Source organism: Neomonachus schauinslandi, chromosome X (assembly GCF_002201575.2).
Source record: "Neomonachus schauinslandi chromosome X, ASM220157v2, whole genome shotgun sequence".
Taxonomy (NCBI): domain Eukaryota; kingdom Metazoa; phylum Chordata; class Mammalia; order Carnivora; family Phocidae; genus Neomonachus; species Neomonachus schauinslandi.
The window spans coordinates 65,166,543-65,182,830 of record NC_058419.1 but is presented as its reverse complement, the minus strand read 5'-3'; the positions used below and the strand labels follow the sequence as shown (position 1 = coordinate 65,182,830).

At 38.2% G+C, this 16,288-nt stretch overlaps 1 protein-coding gene across 1 annotated transcript in view; it reads right to left on the bottom strand.

Annotated features, from left to right (window-relative positions):
• The window catches only part of ATRX (ATRX chromatin remodeler), a 319,976-nt gene that overhangs the window by 302,934 nt on the left and 754 nt on the right, over positions 1 to 16,288 (bottom strand). The window lies entirely within an intron of this gene.

Genomic DNA, 16,288 nt, shown 5'->3' with positions numbered 1-16,288 from the left:
TTCAGTTCAGGTCGTGATCCTGGGGTCCTGGGATGGAGCCCCACATCGGGCTCCCTGCTCTGCAGGAAGCCTGCTTCTCCCTCCCCCACTCCCCCTGCTTGTGTTCCCTCTCTCGCTGTGTCTCTGTCAAATAAATAAAATCCTTAAAAAAAAAAAAATACTAGCTACTGATACAAAATCCTAAACAGAATGCTAGCAAGTAGAATTCAGTAACACATCAAAGAATTATACACCATGACCAAGTGGGATTTATCCCAGGAATGCAAAGTGTGGCAAAAATAAATCAATGTAAAATACCACATAAATAGAAAAAGGGGGAAAATCACATAATCATCTAAGTTGACACAGAAAAATCATCTGACAAAATTCAACACCCTTTCACAATAAAAACACTCCGAGAACTAGGAAGAGAAAGGAACTTCCTCAATTGGATAAAGAGTATTAATGAAAAACTCACAGCTAACATCATACTTAATAGTGAAAAGACTAAAAACTTACAACCTAAGATCAGAAACAAGACAAGTATGGTTGTTTCTGCCATTTCTATTCAACAGAAATTTAAAAAGAAAACAACAATCCAAACAGTAAAGGATAAAGTAGTTTGTAGAGGACATGATCTCACATATAGAAAATCCTAAACAATCCATAAAAAAGTAGAGATAATAAACGAATTCAGCACAGTTGCAGAATATAAGATCAACAAGCAGAGAGCAGTTATATTCCTATACACTAGCAATAAACAATCCTAAGAGGATATTGAGAAAACACTTCCATTTACAAAAGCATCAAAAAGAATATATAGGAATGAATTTAATCAAAGAGGTTCAAAACGTGTACAATGAACACTACAAAACACTGCTTAAAAGAAATTAATTCAAGGGGAGCCTGGCTGGCTCAGTCAGAAGAGCTTGCAACTCTTGATTTCAGGTTCATGAGTTCAAGCCCCACATAGGGTGTAAAGATTACTACAAAAAATAAATGAAAAAAAGAAAGAAAATAAACAATTCCAATTAAATGGAGTGACATCTCATGTTCCAAAAGATCTAATATTGTTGAGAGCAATACTCCCCAAAATATACAGATTCAATGTAATCTCTATTAAAACTGCAACAGCCACTATTGCAAAAATTGAAAAGTCAATCCTAAAATTCATATGCAAATTCAAGGAACCCCAAATAGCTAAACCAATCTTGAAAGAGGACAAAGTTGGTATACTCTCACTTCCCAATTTCAAAACTTGCTACAACGCTCAAGTAATCCAACAGTGTGCTACTGGCATAAGGTTAGACAAATAGAACAAAAAAAAAACAGAAATATATCCATACATCTATGGTCAACTGATATTAGACAATGACGCCAAGACCACTAAATGGAAAAAGAACAGTCTCTTCAGCAAATGGTGCTAGGAGAACTGGATATCCATATGCAAAAGAATGAAGTTGGACCCCTATCTCACACCATATACAAAAATTAATTCCAGGGGCGCCTGGCTGGCTCAGTCAGTAGAGCATGTGACTCGATCTCAGGGTTGTGAATTCAAGCCCCACAATGGGTGTAGAAATTACTTAAAAATAAAATCTTGGGGCACCTGGGTGGCTCAGTCGGTTAAACATCCAACTCTTGATTTTGGCTCAGGTCATGACCTCAGGGTTGTGAGATCAAGCCCCACGCAGGGCTCCACACTGGGCGTGGAGCCTGTGTAAGATTCTCTCTCTCCTTATACCTCCGCCCCTCCCTGCTCCCTCTCTAAAATACATAAATACATAAATAAAATTTTTAAAATCTTTTTAAAAAACTAATTCAAATTGGATCAAAGACCTACATATGAACTAAACTATAAATTCTTAGAAGAAAATAGGGATGCCTGTGTGACTCAGTTAAGCATCTGCCTTCGGCTCAGGTCATGATCCCAGGGTCCTGAGATCAAGTCCCGCATCGGGCTCCTTGCTCAGTGGGAAGCCTGCTTCTCCCTCTGCCCGCCGCTCCCCCCTGCTTGTGCTCTCTCTCTCTGACAAATAAAAATCTTTTAAAAAGAAAAAGAAGAAAATAGAGGGATAAATCTTCATGACTTTAGATTTGGCAATAATTTCTTGGATGGCACCAAACACTCATACAACAAAAGAAAAACAGATAACTTGGACTTCATCCAAACTGAAAACTTTCATGCATCAAAGAACACTACCAAAAGAGTGAAAAGACAACCCACAGAATGGAAAAGATATTCACAAATCATATATTTGATAAGGGATTAATAACCAGAATTTATTTTAAGTAGGTTCCAAACGCAGCATGGAGCCCTTTCCGGGACTTGAAACTCACAACCCTGAGATCAAGACCTGAGGTAAGATCAAGAGTTAGACACTTAACTGACTGAGGCACCCCAATATCCAGAATTTTTAAATGACTCCTACAACAACAACAAAAAAATTTTAAATTGGGCAAAAGACTTCAAGAGACATTTTTCCAAAGATATACCAACAGCCAATAAACACATGAAAAGAGGCTTTATATCACGAGTCATTAGGGAAATGCAAATAAAAACTACAATAACACTTCACACCTGTTAGTATAGCTATTATTAAAAAAAACAAAATACTGAAGTATAAATAATATACAGTGTTATCTTAATTTCAGGTACACATATACTCAACAATTCTACATATTACTCAGTGCTCACCATGATAAGTGTAGTCACTATCTGTACCAAACATTATTACAATTTTATTGACTATATTCTCTATGCTGTACTGTGCATCTCCATGACTTATTTATTTTATAACTGGAAGTTTGTACCTCTTAAACCTCTTTATTTCATTTTAGTTTCTTGTCAATTCATTTGTTTTATATTTTGAGTATAATTGACATAGTCAACTAAATTTTTTAAGTTAATTTAATTCTAAAATAAACTGTATGAGCTCATTTTTCTAAAAGACAAAACAAAAAGCACTGTTGACCAAGAATGCAGAGAAATTCTTACCCTTATACAATGCAAATGGGAATGTAAAACAGCACAGCCACCACGGAAAACAGTTTAGTGGTTCATCAGAAAATTAAAGCTAGAATTCCACTTCTAGGTACATACCCAAAAGAACTGAAAATAGAGACTTGGACAGACATTTGTTCACCAATGTTTACAGAAGCACTATGCACAACAGCCAAGATGAAAACACAAATGTCCATCAACAGATGAATGGATAAACTAAATATGTATGGTACATACATAATGAATGGAATATTATTTAGCCTTAAAAAGGAATGAAATTCTAGGGGGGCCTGGATGGCTCAGTCGCTGGGCCTCTGCCTTTGGCTCAGGTCACGATCCCAGAGTCCTGGGATCAAACCCCGCGTCAGGCTCCCTGCTCTGCAGGAGGCCTGCTTCTCCCTCTCCCACTCCCCTGCTTGTGTTCCCTCTCTCACTGTCTCTCTCTCTCTCTCTCTCTCTCTGTCAAATAAATAAATAAAATCTTTAAAAAAAAGGAATGAAATTCTGATACATGCTACAAAATGGGTGAACCTTGAGGACATTATGCTAAATAATGAAATAAGCCAAACACAAAAGGACAAATATTGTGCAATTCCATTTATAAAGAAGTATCTAGAATAGTTAAAATCAGAGACAGAAAGTGAAAAGGTAGTTACCAGGGGATTGGGGAGAGGGGAATGAAACTTACTGTTTAATGGGTACAGTTTCAGTTTGAGACGACAAAAAAGTTCTGGAGTTGGACAGAGGTAACGGATGCACAATGATGCAGAATATTGGGAGATACAGGGATTCTTTGGGAGGTAAAGGAAATGTTCCAGAATTTGACAGCAATGATGGTTGCACAACACTGAATATATTTAATGTACTTAATGCCACTGAATTATACACTTTAAAGTGGTTAAAATGCTAAATTTTATATTTTATTGCAACTAAAAAATAACAAAAGAAATATACAAACAACAAGGTTGGTAACAGTAATATTTGTCCATTACCATTCTCCCTTCCAGCACAAGAAAAATGTCTTAAAATCTGTTTCGAAAGTTCATAGGTATGCATGTATAAGCTATCTCCGTATCTGCCATATTTGTTATCAGGGAAATATATCTCTGTGATTTATTAATTATCTTCTTGTCTTGTGTTATTTATTTTTAGTCTAAAAGCACTTAAGGGCAGAGCTTAAATTTTTCTGGTTTAATTAGGCTCAGTACCAACAGTACCTACTTGGGCAAATAAACACTATTCAGAATTGGTATGAAAATGTCAACCTTGGGCGCCTGGGTGGCTCAGTTGGTTAAGCGACTGCCTTCGGCTCAGGTCATGATCCTGGAGTCCCAGGATCGAGTCCCACATCGGGCTCCCTGCTCAGCAGGGGGTCTGCTTCTCCCTCTGCCCTCTTCCCTCTTGTGCTCTCTGTCTCTCATTCTCTCTCTCTCAAATAAATAAATAAAATCTTTATAAAAAAAAAGAAAATGCCAACCTTTCCCGGGTGCCTGGGTGGCTCAGTCGGTTAATCGGCTACCTTCAGCTCAGGTCATGATTGCAGGGTCCTGGGATTGAGCCCTGCATCAGGTTCCCTACTCAGCAAGGAACCTGCTTCTCCCTCTGCCTCTATCTGCTACTTCCCCTGCTTGTGATCTCTCTCTGTCAAATAAATCTTTAAAAAAAAAATGTCAACCTTTCCAAAACATTTAAGAAACCATGAAGGGGGCACCTGGGTGGCTCATTCGGTTAAGTGTTTGACTTCGGTCACAATCTCAGGATCCTAGAATCAAACCCCGCATCAGGGCCCATGCTCAGCAGGGAGTCAGCTTCTCCCTCCCCCTCTCCCTCTGTCCCTCCCCCTACTTGTGCTCTCTCTCTTTCTCAAATAAATATTTTTTAAAAAATGAAGACTTCCTGAAACCAATACTATACTGTATGTTAACTAGAATTTAAATAAAAATTTGAAAAGAAAGAAAAAGACACAATGGAGGACTAAAAACATTCCAGGCTATTTTTTTAAATATAAAAGTATACATGCTCTAATGGAGGTAAGAAATTACAAATTTGTAATAAAGCAGCAATATTTGAATAAGGTCAGCATTCTGCCTTATTATGTTTAAATAGCGGTCTCTGTGTAATACTCTAAATAAAAATTACATTGCAATAAAGGTCACCATGTTCATGTGGGCCTAATTACTAAAACCTTCAAGAAATGTTTCATCTCACCTCACACACTGATTTCTGCTTTAGTAAATACAGCTCATTCCAATGATATACCACACCCCACCCAAAGACAGTCTGCAAATGGAGACAAGAGGCAAACAATGTGGCAACAGCAAGAAAGCAAAGCAAAAAGTTTTATTACTGTTTTAAGGAGTTATAAGAAAAGGGTCTTTAGGTGAGAACTGTGGTTCTAGTTCTCTGCAGAAAAATAAATACAAATTTAAGACATTTAGATTTTGGAGACAAAAAACAGCACCTGTTTCCACAATTCATCCTTCAAGTTAGGCAGGTAACCCTAGCTCCCATCCAGAATAATCAGGTTATTGTTTAGAATTCAGATGTCAGAGACAAATCATGGAATACACTAGTAAGTGGGTGGCAGTATTCAGGAACACAAGTCATTTAAATTTTTTTAATATCTACTGGAATGGGGATGAAGGAGGAAGAAGTTCCCAAAAGTCATCCTTTCCTGACTTTAAATTCCATTTTTTATCCAAGTTCATTCTACCCGATTCAAGTACTAAACTACTGTGTTCTAATACCATATATGTCATTAGTACTCAGCTGGTACTTAGTATTTGCTACTATACTTTTAAGGGGAATGGGAATTGAACATATATGTCTATATACTCCTAAATATATTCCTTGTCTAAAGGACTGTTCTATCTTCTCAGTATTTCCAATGATTGGCATAGAGTAAACTCAAATGTAACCCCATGCTCAAAATATTCAAAGGCTCCCCATGCTGGGGCGCCTGAGTCATTCAGTCGTTAAGCGCCTGCCTTCGGCTCAGGTCATGATCCCAGGGTCCTGGGATCGAGCCCCGCATAGGGCTCCCTGCTCAGCGGGGAGCCTGCTTCTCCCTCTCCCACTCCCCCTGCTTGTGTTCCCTCTCTCGCTGTCTCTCTCTCTGTCAAATAAATAAATAAAATCTTTAAAAAAAAAAGCTCCCTATGTTTATAAAGTCTGAAATTCCTAAGCATAGCATTCGAAGCTCTCTGCAAGATAATTCACACATGACTTTCCAATCGTACCACAACTCAGCTCAAAGAAGGTTCCCTTCCCCTCTTCTGAATTTTGTTTTACTTCTCTTATAATAAGCAACACACTCTGCTTAGAGTTCCTTGTTTAAAACTCAGAGTACTCTCTACTGGAGTGTAAGCTCCTCAAAGGAGGAAACTGGTCAGGGTTCATCTTTTTCCCATGTGGGAAATAACATATTGCCTTATACAGAGGAATAATAAATGCTTATTAAAATGAAGATAATGTCTGCTCAGGCATTCCTTAAAAGAAGAGTGATTTGTTGAGTATTAAAAAAAACAACCGTGAGAAAAAAAACCCACAAAACAACCCTGAAGTCATTTAGTACCCTCCAATATCTTCTCTTCGGTGTCTAAACTGAGATATTCAGTAAGCTGTGTTGGATGCATGATAGTCAGCCTTTGAAAGAAATGTATTATTTCATATACTTAACAAGTAACAGGTGCAGTCACTTTAACATGAAACATTCACTCTTTTTTTTAGTGCTTCTATTTATTTTTTTATTTATATATATATATATTTTAAAGATTTTATTTATTTGACAGACAGCTAGAGAGGGAACACAAGCAGGGGGAGTGGGAGAGGGAGAAGCAGGCTCCCGGCTGAGCAGGTAGCCCGATGCGGGGCTCGATCCCAGGACTCTGGGATCATGACCTGAGCTGAAGGCAGACGCTTAACGACTGAGCCACCCAGACACCCCGAAACATTCACTCTTGATTCTCTACTTTTAGCAGACACTTAGAATATACAATGAAAATTCATAAATAGGGTGTTTTGTGGTTTTGAATGTTGGGGATACGTATATGAAGAAGGGGAAAAGGGGAAAAGCAAAAAAAAAAAAAAAACAAAAAAAAACCACCAATAAGAGGTGGGCAAATTCTTCCCAACTCTATAGAAATTAACCAAACCTAGCTTCAAATACCTAAATTAAATGGCAGAGAATGAGCTGATTGATAATCCTAGTATTAAAAGAAAATACATTTTAAAATATAGTAAAAGCAAAGGTATCATATGCCTCCTGATAAAATGTGCTGAGAAAGGGGCGCCTGGGTGGCTCAGTCATTAAGCATCTGCCTTCGGCTCCAGTCATGATCCTGGGGTCCTGGGATCAAGAGCCCCGCATCAGGCTCCCTGTTCAGCGGGAAGCCTGCTTCTCCCTCTCCCACTCCCTTCGCTGTGTTCCCTCTCTCGCTGTCTCTCTCTCTGTCAAATAAATAAAATTTTTTAAAAAATAAAATAAAATGTGCTGAGAAAGACACAACATCACTTCATAGTATTTCTAGCAAAATACGTGATCACAAGGAAATATCAGACAAACCCAAATTAACTACCCTGTTCTTCAAAAATATGTAAGGGGAAAAAAAAAAAGCACGGTACAGTGCTCAAGAGTAAAGAAGATTAAAGAGACATGACAATGAATTGCAATGCATGCTCCAAAACTGGATGCTAGACCAGAAAAAAATTTTTTTTCTTTCACTATAAAGGACATTATGAAGCAACTGGCAAAACATGAATAAGGTCTGTAGATTAGGAACAGTATTGTATGGGGGCGCCTGGCTGGCTCAGTCAGTGGAGCATGCGACTCTTGATCTCAGGGTTGTGAGTTAAAGCCCCACACTGAGTGTAGAGATTGCTTAAAAATAAAATCCTAAGGGGGCGCCTGGGTGGCTCAGTCCTTAAGCATCTGCCTTCGGCTCAGATCATGATCTCAGGGTTCTGGGATCAAGCCCCGCATTGGGCTCCCTGCTCAGCGGGAAGCCTGCTTCTCCCTCTCCCACTCCCCCTGCTTGTGTTCCCTCTCTCACTGTGTCTCTGTCAAACAAACAAACAAATAAATAAAAAATAAAATAAAATAAAATCTTAGGGCGCCTGAGTGGCTCAGTCTGTTAAGCATCTGCCTTCAGCTCAGGTCATGATATCGGGGTCCTGGGATCCCGCTTCAGGCTCCCTGCTCAATGGGGAGGCTGCTTCTCCGTCTCCCTCTGCCCCTGCCCCCCTCTCGTGCGTACATGTGTGCACGCGCTCTCTCTCAAATAAATAAAATCTTTTAAATAAAGAAACAGTGGGGCGCCTGGGTGGCTCAGTCGGTTAAGCGGCTGCCTTCGGCTCAGGTCATGATCCCAGGGTCCTGGGATCGAGCCCCACATCGGGCTCTCTGCTCTGCAGGGAGTCTGCTTCTCCCTCTGCCTCTGCTGCTCCCCCTGCTTGTGCTCTCTCCCTCCCTCTCTCTCTCAAATAAACAAATAAAATCTTAAAAAAAAGAAATAGTATCAATGTTAATTTCTAATTTTGCTAACTATACTCAGGCTACATAAGAGAATATTCCTATTTTGGGGAAATACATATTGAAGTATTCAGGGGTAAAGGAGCATCATGTCTGCAATTTACTCTCAAATGGCTCAAAAATAATACAGACAGAATGATAAAGCAAATGTAAAAAATTACTATTTGCTGAATCTGGGTGGAGGGCCTATGACAATCTGCATACTATTTTTGCAAATTAAGTCTGAATTTGTATTTTTTAACTTTTTATTTTGAAATACAGTAAAAAGCAGATGATTATTCTTTATTTCCTTGAAGGTAGATCAGATTCATCTCCCAAGGGTACAGTTATTAAAAACATCTTTAAAAATCATTCAATAAAATATTGCATGAGATCAATGAGACATTGACAAGAAAGTTGTTTTAAGTAAATGTCTTTGATCTCTGGGTATTTTTAAAATGTTATCTATAAAAACACCAAATGTCTTTTATGGGAGTAGGACTAAGTTACTAGCCAAAATGTGTATTAATACAGATTTTTTTGAAGTATAACATAAGCTCCATGGGGACAAAGCTTTAATTTGTCTTGTTCACCTAAGCAGTACTTTGGACAGTTCTTGGCACATGGCAATAGTAATGAGTAATAACTAGTATTTGAGTAATTAGTATGTCCCAGACACTAATCTGTGTCCTTTAACTCATTTAATCTTCACATAGTCCAAGAAATATTTGGTGAATGAATTAGTACTTTTTGCAGGATGACAATTACAGTCAGTTCTGAAATCACATGAGTTCCTAAAAATCACCAGGTTATGCAAAATTGTGCAATGAACACCAAAGGATTCATAGGGAAAATGGGGTTAGAACTACAACACTCAAAAAACTTCATCAGTGACACATTTTTTAAAAAGACAGAAACCTAATAAAAATGATAGCACAATTTTACAGTTTATACATGAGGTGATTAAAAAATACACAAACACAACAATAAATACAGCACTTTACCTTGAAAAAGACCTGAAGTTTGCTTGTGGAAGTACATCAGAAGGGCTGCAGCTCATGAATTACTGTGAAATGATATGGAAGGAGGGTTATCTGAAATCGGATGGAAAATTGTAACAACAGATGTGGATGGGAGTGGCTTACAACGCAAGGGGTGCACTGAGCTAGCCAACAGATGTTTGAGGTGTGAGGTGTGTGCATGTATATGCATGATTTAATGCAGTTCAGTTCAGCTGGGTGTAGCTTCCTGTTTTCACCCAGGGAAAACTTTCTATAAAGGACCAGATAGTAAATATTTTAGGCTTTGTGGGCAGTTAGGTCTTTGTTACAACTATTCAACTCTGAGATTGTGGTACAAAAGCAGCCACAGACAATATAGACAAATGGGCTTGGGTGTGTTCCAACAGAACTTTATTTACAAAAACAGGCCACTGGTTGGTGGTCATAATTTGCTGATCCCTGACCTTGCAGACAAAATCCTGCATAAGAAAATGCAAATTTTGTCTTATGCTCAAATTGTTCCCTGATGTATCAATCTTGTTGGGACAAATATGCATATTCAAAACAAGCATTATAGCAGAACTAGGTTTGGAATGCTATCATATAAATCAAAAAACAGTTAAGATAATTCAAATAAGCAAAATAACAAATCTAGTATTACATGAAAATAAATTACTTTGATTTTGGACTTTATAAATCAGTGATTATCCAAAAGTCAACTGACCACTTCAAATGACCAAAATAAAAACAACTAAGGATAGATTTTGAACAATCATAGTCAATCAAAATCCATGCATTAAATTCTACACAATCTTTAAGAAAAGTGGAAAATATTTTTTTTTTAAGATTTTATTTATTTATTTGAGACAGAGAGAATGAGAGACAGAGAGCATGAGGGGAGGAGGGTCAGAGGGAGAAGCAGACTCCCTGCCGAGCAGGGAGCCCGATGCGGGACTCGATCCCGGGACTCCAGGATCATGACCTGAGCCGAAGGCAGTCACTTAACCAACTGAGCCACCCAGGCGCCCAAGTGGAAAATATTTTTGACAGTTCTTCTGAACTGAAATTATCAGGCTCATTTACAAAGGGCACATATGGCTTTTTCAAGATCATCAAGCCACAAAAGTTAACATACAAACTGCACTAGAAGATGAATAAGTTCTGGACATCTAATACATAGCATGGTGACTATAGTTAACTATACTCTATTACATGAAAGTTGGTAGAGAGTAGATTTTAAAATGTTCTCACCATAAGAACAAAAAAATGGTTATGTGAGGTGAGGGATGTGTTAACTAACCTTATCGTGGTAAACATTTCAAAATATATACATATATCAAATCATCACGTTGTACATCTTAAACTTACACAGTGTAGTATGTCAACTATATATCAATAAAGCTGGGGGAAAAAACATACTAATTGCACAATAGTTATACAATATTTGTCCAGGAACTGAGTTAAAAATTCTAAGTTGACCTGCTTCCCAAGAGAAAACACTAACATATACCACAATCCTTTGCTCAAGCTGCTATATCTCACATCTGGACTCTCCTCCAGTTTTCTTTGTCAAAACCGTACCTATCCTCCAAGGGCCTTCCCTGGACCCCATCAGAAATACCTTCCTACTCTGAATTTAGTTTTTACCTACTGCAGCATTTATTACTTTATATCCTGCTTCAAAATTATTTGTGTACATGTCTATAATTTCCTCTGCCATACGGAAAATAAGACTAATCTTTAGCCATACTAATCCCGATGCATGGGCAGCCCTTTTTCACAGTCAACCCTCAATTGCTAACTCATCTTCAAGACCCAATACAGATACCATCTCCTCTGTAAAACTTTCCTAGATGTCCCCCAAATTAGGCTTTCCTTCATTTCTGGTACCCAGTAAAACCAATATACCTCTATTTTAGCACTGTTTCATACCTGCTTATGTACTTAATATCTCCCTCACTAGGTTAAGAATGCCTTAAGGAGGTGAGAATTTTGTATTAAACTTTGCATACCACAGCACAGTGCCTGGCCCCTAGTTGATACTCAAGTATTTGATCAACCAATAAAGCATTCTCCTAAAATATGAAGTGCAGGATATAAACACATGAACACCACTGCCATACCAATAATTTCTTAAACAATATTGTATATAACAGTCAACAAGAAAGCTGGACTATAGATACCAAGAATGGCTACTTCAAGCCAAAACTGAAAGACAAAGTCTCAAGAAACAGGATCTCAAAATAGTGTCTATAGCACACAATTCACAGAACCTTTTCCCAGGGCAAAAAGCACAACTGGCCAGAATAAAGGTCTTTTCGTAAGTATCATCCCTAAACATAAAAGGGCAGAAATCGGGACGCCTGGGTGGCTCAGTCGGTTAAGCATCTGCCTTTGGCTCAGGTCATGATCCCAGGGTCCTGGGATCGAGCCCCGCACAGGGCTCCATGCTCAGCGGGGAGCCTGCATCTCCCTCTGCCTGCTGCTCCCCCTGCTTGTGCTCTCTCTGTCTCTGTCTCTCTGACAAATAAATAAATAAAACCTTTAAAAAAAAAAAGGCAGAAATGGGGCACCTGAGTGGCACAGTAGTTTGAGCATCCGACTCCTGGTTTCAGCTCAGGTTGTGATCTCAGGGTCGTGAGATGGAGCCCCACATTGGGCCCTGTGCTCAGCACGGAGTCTGCTTGAAACTCTCTCTCCCTCTCCTTCTCCCCACTGCACTCTCTCTCTCTCTTAAATAAATAAATAAATAAATCTTTAAATAAAAAAGGGTAGAAATATAATATCCTGGATATAATAATCTTTCAAAATAGAACATATCCTGAGCCACAATATTAACAAACTACTCAACAAAAAGTGTTTCCTTTCCAATGTTTGCACAAATACGTGTACATTGATGACAGATGATATCATCAACAAAACACCTGTATCCTAACCATGTAAGTTTAAAAAAAAAAAAAAAGATATGTATACGTGGCTAAAGAAACTTCCCTTCAGCACTACCCTTCTTCCTACCCCCAAAGTAAAACCAAAAAATGATCAACATTCACATAAGCAGAATTATTTTTTTATTTTTTTAAAACTCTACGCCCAATGTGGGGCTCAAACTCACAGCCCTAAGATCAAGAGTCACCTACTCTACCGACTGAGCCAACCAGGTGCCCCCATTTTTTTTAATAACCTTATAGAACATCAAGTACAGGTTCATTTTGCAAATGACAAAGCAGAAGCCTGGAAAGGATAAATCGGTCCAAGGTCCTACAATCAGTTAAGCAACAGAGCTATACCTAGAAAACCCTGGTTTGGCTCAGAGTTCAGTGTTCATTCCTCTTACACCAGCAGTTCTCACACTTTTAATCTCAGGACCTCTTTACACTCTTAAAACAGTTAAGAATTAGCAAACATCACAAAGAGCTTCAGTTTATTGCCTTTTAAGAACCACTGTTATAACCATGTTACTTCCTCCAGAACTGCAGGCTTTATCAATATCTATTAAACTTACTCCCATTTTACAGATGGAGAAACGGAGGATGATACCTTGCATGTCAGCTATCAAGCCAATCACAAGACAAACATTAGCATACAGGTACAGAGAAATCCTACTTAGATGCTCCTTTTACTGTCCTACTATATTCAACATTCCTAACAGAAGATCTAAACATCATTTTCCAGTGGCTTAAACCATTTGAACAGCTTTTGCCAATGTGCAAGAGAACATTCAAGTTCTGGAGGAAAGGACTTCATGTAAACCTAAGATTTGTCTGATATAATCCATAAATTTATTCAGACTCCAAGAGTGAAATAGACACATACACACAATTTCTTACAGAAAAAATTATTTCACACACCTGTATCTATACAGAAATTTCTTTAAGTACTACATGTACCTTATCTCTAGAAATATAATATATAACTGAAAGCTTATGGTCAACTATACCAAGGGTTGCCAATGAGAACTGGTATGATCAAAATTAAAGTCACAAAGGTCTTTCTTTTCACCCAATTAGCAACATAAACAACTGGTATTTAAATGCTTTCAAAACCCTTTATAAAAATTGCAGGTACTCCCCCTCCACAGCCTGGCTTAATACTTTCCACTCGGTGGGAATGCAAATATTTCACAGATAACATTTTTCAAAATTAGGTTAGTAGGCAATGATTGTGACTTACTACCCTAACAGATACTTTCTAAGACATTTTCTCAGCATCTCTCCATTTAGATAACTTCTGCCTTTTAAAATTTAAGACCATGGAGCACCTGACTGTCTCAGTCGACAAGAGCACATGACTCTTGATCTCAGGGTTATCAGTTTAAGCCCTACACCGGGCACAGAGCTTACTTAAAAACAAATAAATAAATTAAAAAATAAAATTTAAGACCAATAACAAGCTATACTGCTGTCAGTTTTCAAGTAATCAGCTGCCATAATGATTAGAATGACAAGTTGGGGAGCCTGGGCAGCTCAGCAGTTAAGTGTCTGCCATCGGCTCAGGTCATGATCTTGGGGTCCTGGGATCAAGCCCTGCGTCAGGCTCCCTGCTTTAGTGGGGAGCCTACATCTCCCTCTCCCTCTGTTCCTCCCCCCTGCTCGTGCTCTCTGTCACAAATAAATAAGTAAAATCTTAAAAAAAGAATGACAAGTCCCATCAAATCTCTGACCTTTATACAAAAAAAGTTTATCTGTCAATCATAATGATATTTCAAGAAACAAGCCAATCTTATTTAAAATAAAATACAAAACAAAACAAAATCTTTTAAAGACTGAGCCCCTCATTTTTCAGTGTATGATTTAGCCAGGTCATCAGTTTATTTCCCCCCCTTCTTGCCTTTTGGCTATTTTTTCACCACAGAATCATAGAAAATATCTTTTTTTATAAACACTAGTAAAAATCAGAACTATTCTTTGTTCCTATTTTTAAGTGCTCAAAGTTCTGATACAAAAAAATCTGTAACTATTGTGTAAAATAAAATTAATGATAATGTATAGAATTGCTCTATTATTTCTACCTCACATTAGGAGAGAATCAAGAGTGATTCAGTATTGTGGGTTCTACTCATTCAAGCATTACCTGTCAGATTATCCTTGACTATGATTATGACTTGAGATGAATGACACTTCAGCCTGAGACAGTTCTGAACACCCACTTGGTGCTCCTTCACAGTAAATAATTAGGGAGCATCATACATTTTTAAATTAACATTTATATATGTGGTTCTTTACAAGGGGTTTTTCATGCAGCTTAAGTCTCTCCTGGAATTAAGTGTTTCAGTTTTTCTCATCATCTCATCTGTACATAAAAGGCAAAATACTGTAACAGCTACAAGCTCTAAGACCTACAACAAATAACCACAATGGTAGCTAACACAAACTTCTTCCACTGTAATACTTGGGCTCAATTAAAATGATCATAATCACATTAGACATGGCAGCTCAAGGAGGCATTAGTGCCTTGTGGTTAAGAACATAAGTTCTGGAGTCAAAACTGGGTTCAATTCCAGCTCCACCAGTTACAAGCTCTATAGCTCTAGTCAAGCTCTTTGATCTCCCTATGCCTCAGTTTCCTCCTCAGCTGTAAAATGAGGAACACTAAGTACCTAACCCATAGGGCTGTTTTGAGAATTAAGATTATACAGGTGAAAGTCAACAATAAGCACTTTTCAAGACCAATACAAAAAAACTGACCTTGGCATAAAATGAATGAAGTCTCCTTTTTGTGAGACTTTCAGTAAAATCTAGAGGTTATATTTACCTGTAAGGTACACCCTTCATGTAAACGAACATGAGCACCTATTAACCAGCCAACAAGTTGTACTGGGTACCTCTTACATGCCCAATACCCTATAAATAAAGGTTTATTGTAGCTGGACCAATTAACATAAATTCAGAAACCGAGACTACAATCTTTACATAGCTAGGGATCTATAATCTAAGAACTAAAGTATTTTTTTTTCCCTCAAGGAAAGGAAATGATCGATCTACTGCTTATTAATGTAGAAAAATAGGCATAATAGGTATCACAGGCTCATTCCCAAACTCTACATGCTAGGTAAAGTGCTCTAAAAGCGTCAACCATCATTAATACTTACTCAAAGGCACATTTTGCCAACTACCAATGCAATTCTGATCCATGCTCCCTGTAGTTTTCTTTATTTTGCCACTAGGCGCCAAGGATACATTTCAGAGCAGAAAAATTACTTAATTCACAAGGGATGAAAAGTCAGATGTCAAACAGCCTGAAAAGCAAGCCAGCCACCTGTGTAAAAGTAGTATACATTTCATATTAACAACCCATATTTTTAGACACTATCAAGAGGCAAATCAGAAGCACAAGAGAAAAACAACCTCAACCTAATAAACGTGCTTGATTGGGAAGAGGAGGCCTACCAGGCACAGCTTCCCTTGCAATAAATCTTACTTCCCATCGACCCACATTAACCTGCTCCTCATCCCTCACGGAATAAATTTTTTAAAAGTAGGGTCTAATTACTTTTGCTCGAAATTTGCCCAGAAAGTGGAGAAACATTTGAGGTCTACCTTACCAACCCATTAAAGCTTGACTTCACAAGAAGTATACTGCGTTAGTACCCCCTTGCCTAGGGATAAATCCAAGGATACCCTTCAGGATCTGGAGTAGAGAAGGAATGTAAAAACCGAGCAAGACCCACCCGTTCACCCCCCAAAAAAGAGCTTGTCCCCAGGGGCTGCAGAAAAATAAAATCCGCAAAGCTGGGGTATTTCCCGTCTCCTGCTATCCAAACGCCACTAACTCGTCCCAGGATCTCACATCCTCCCC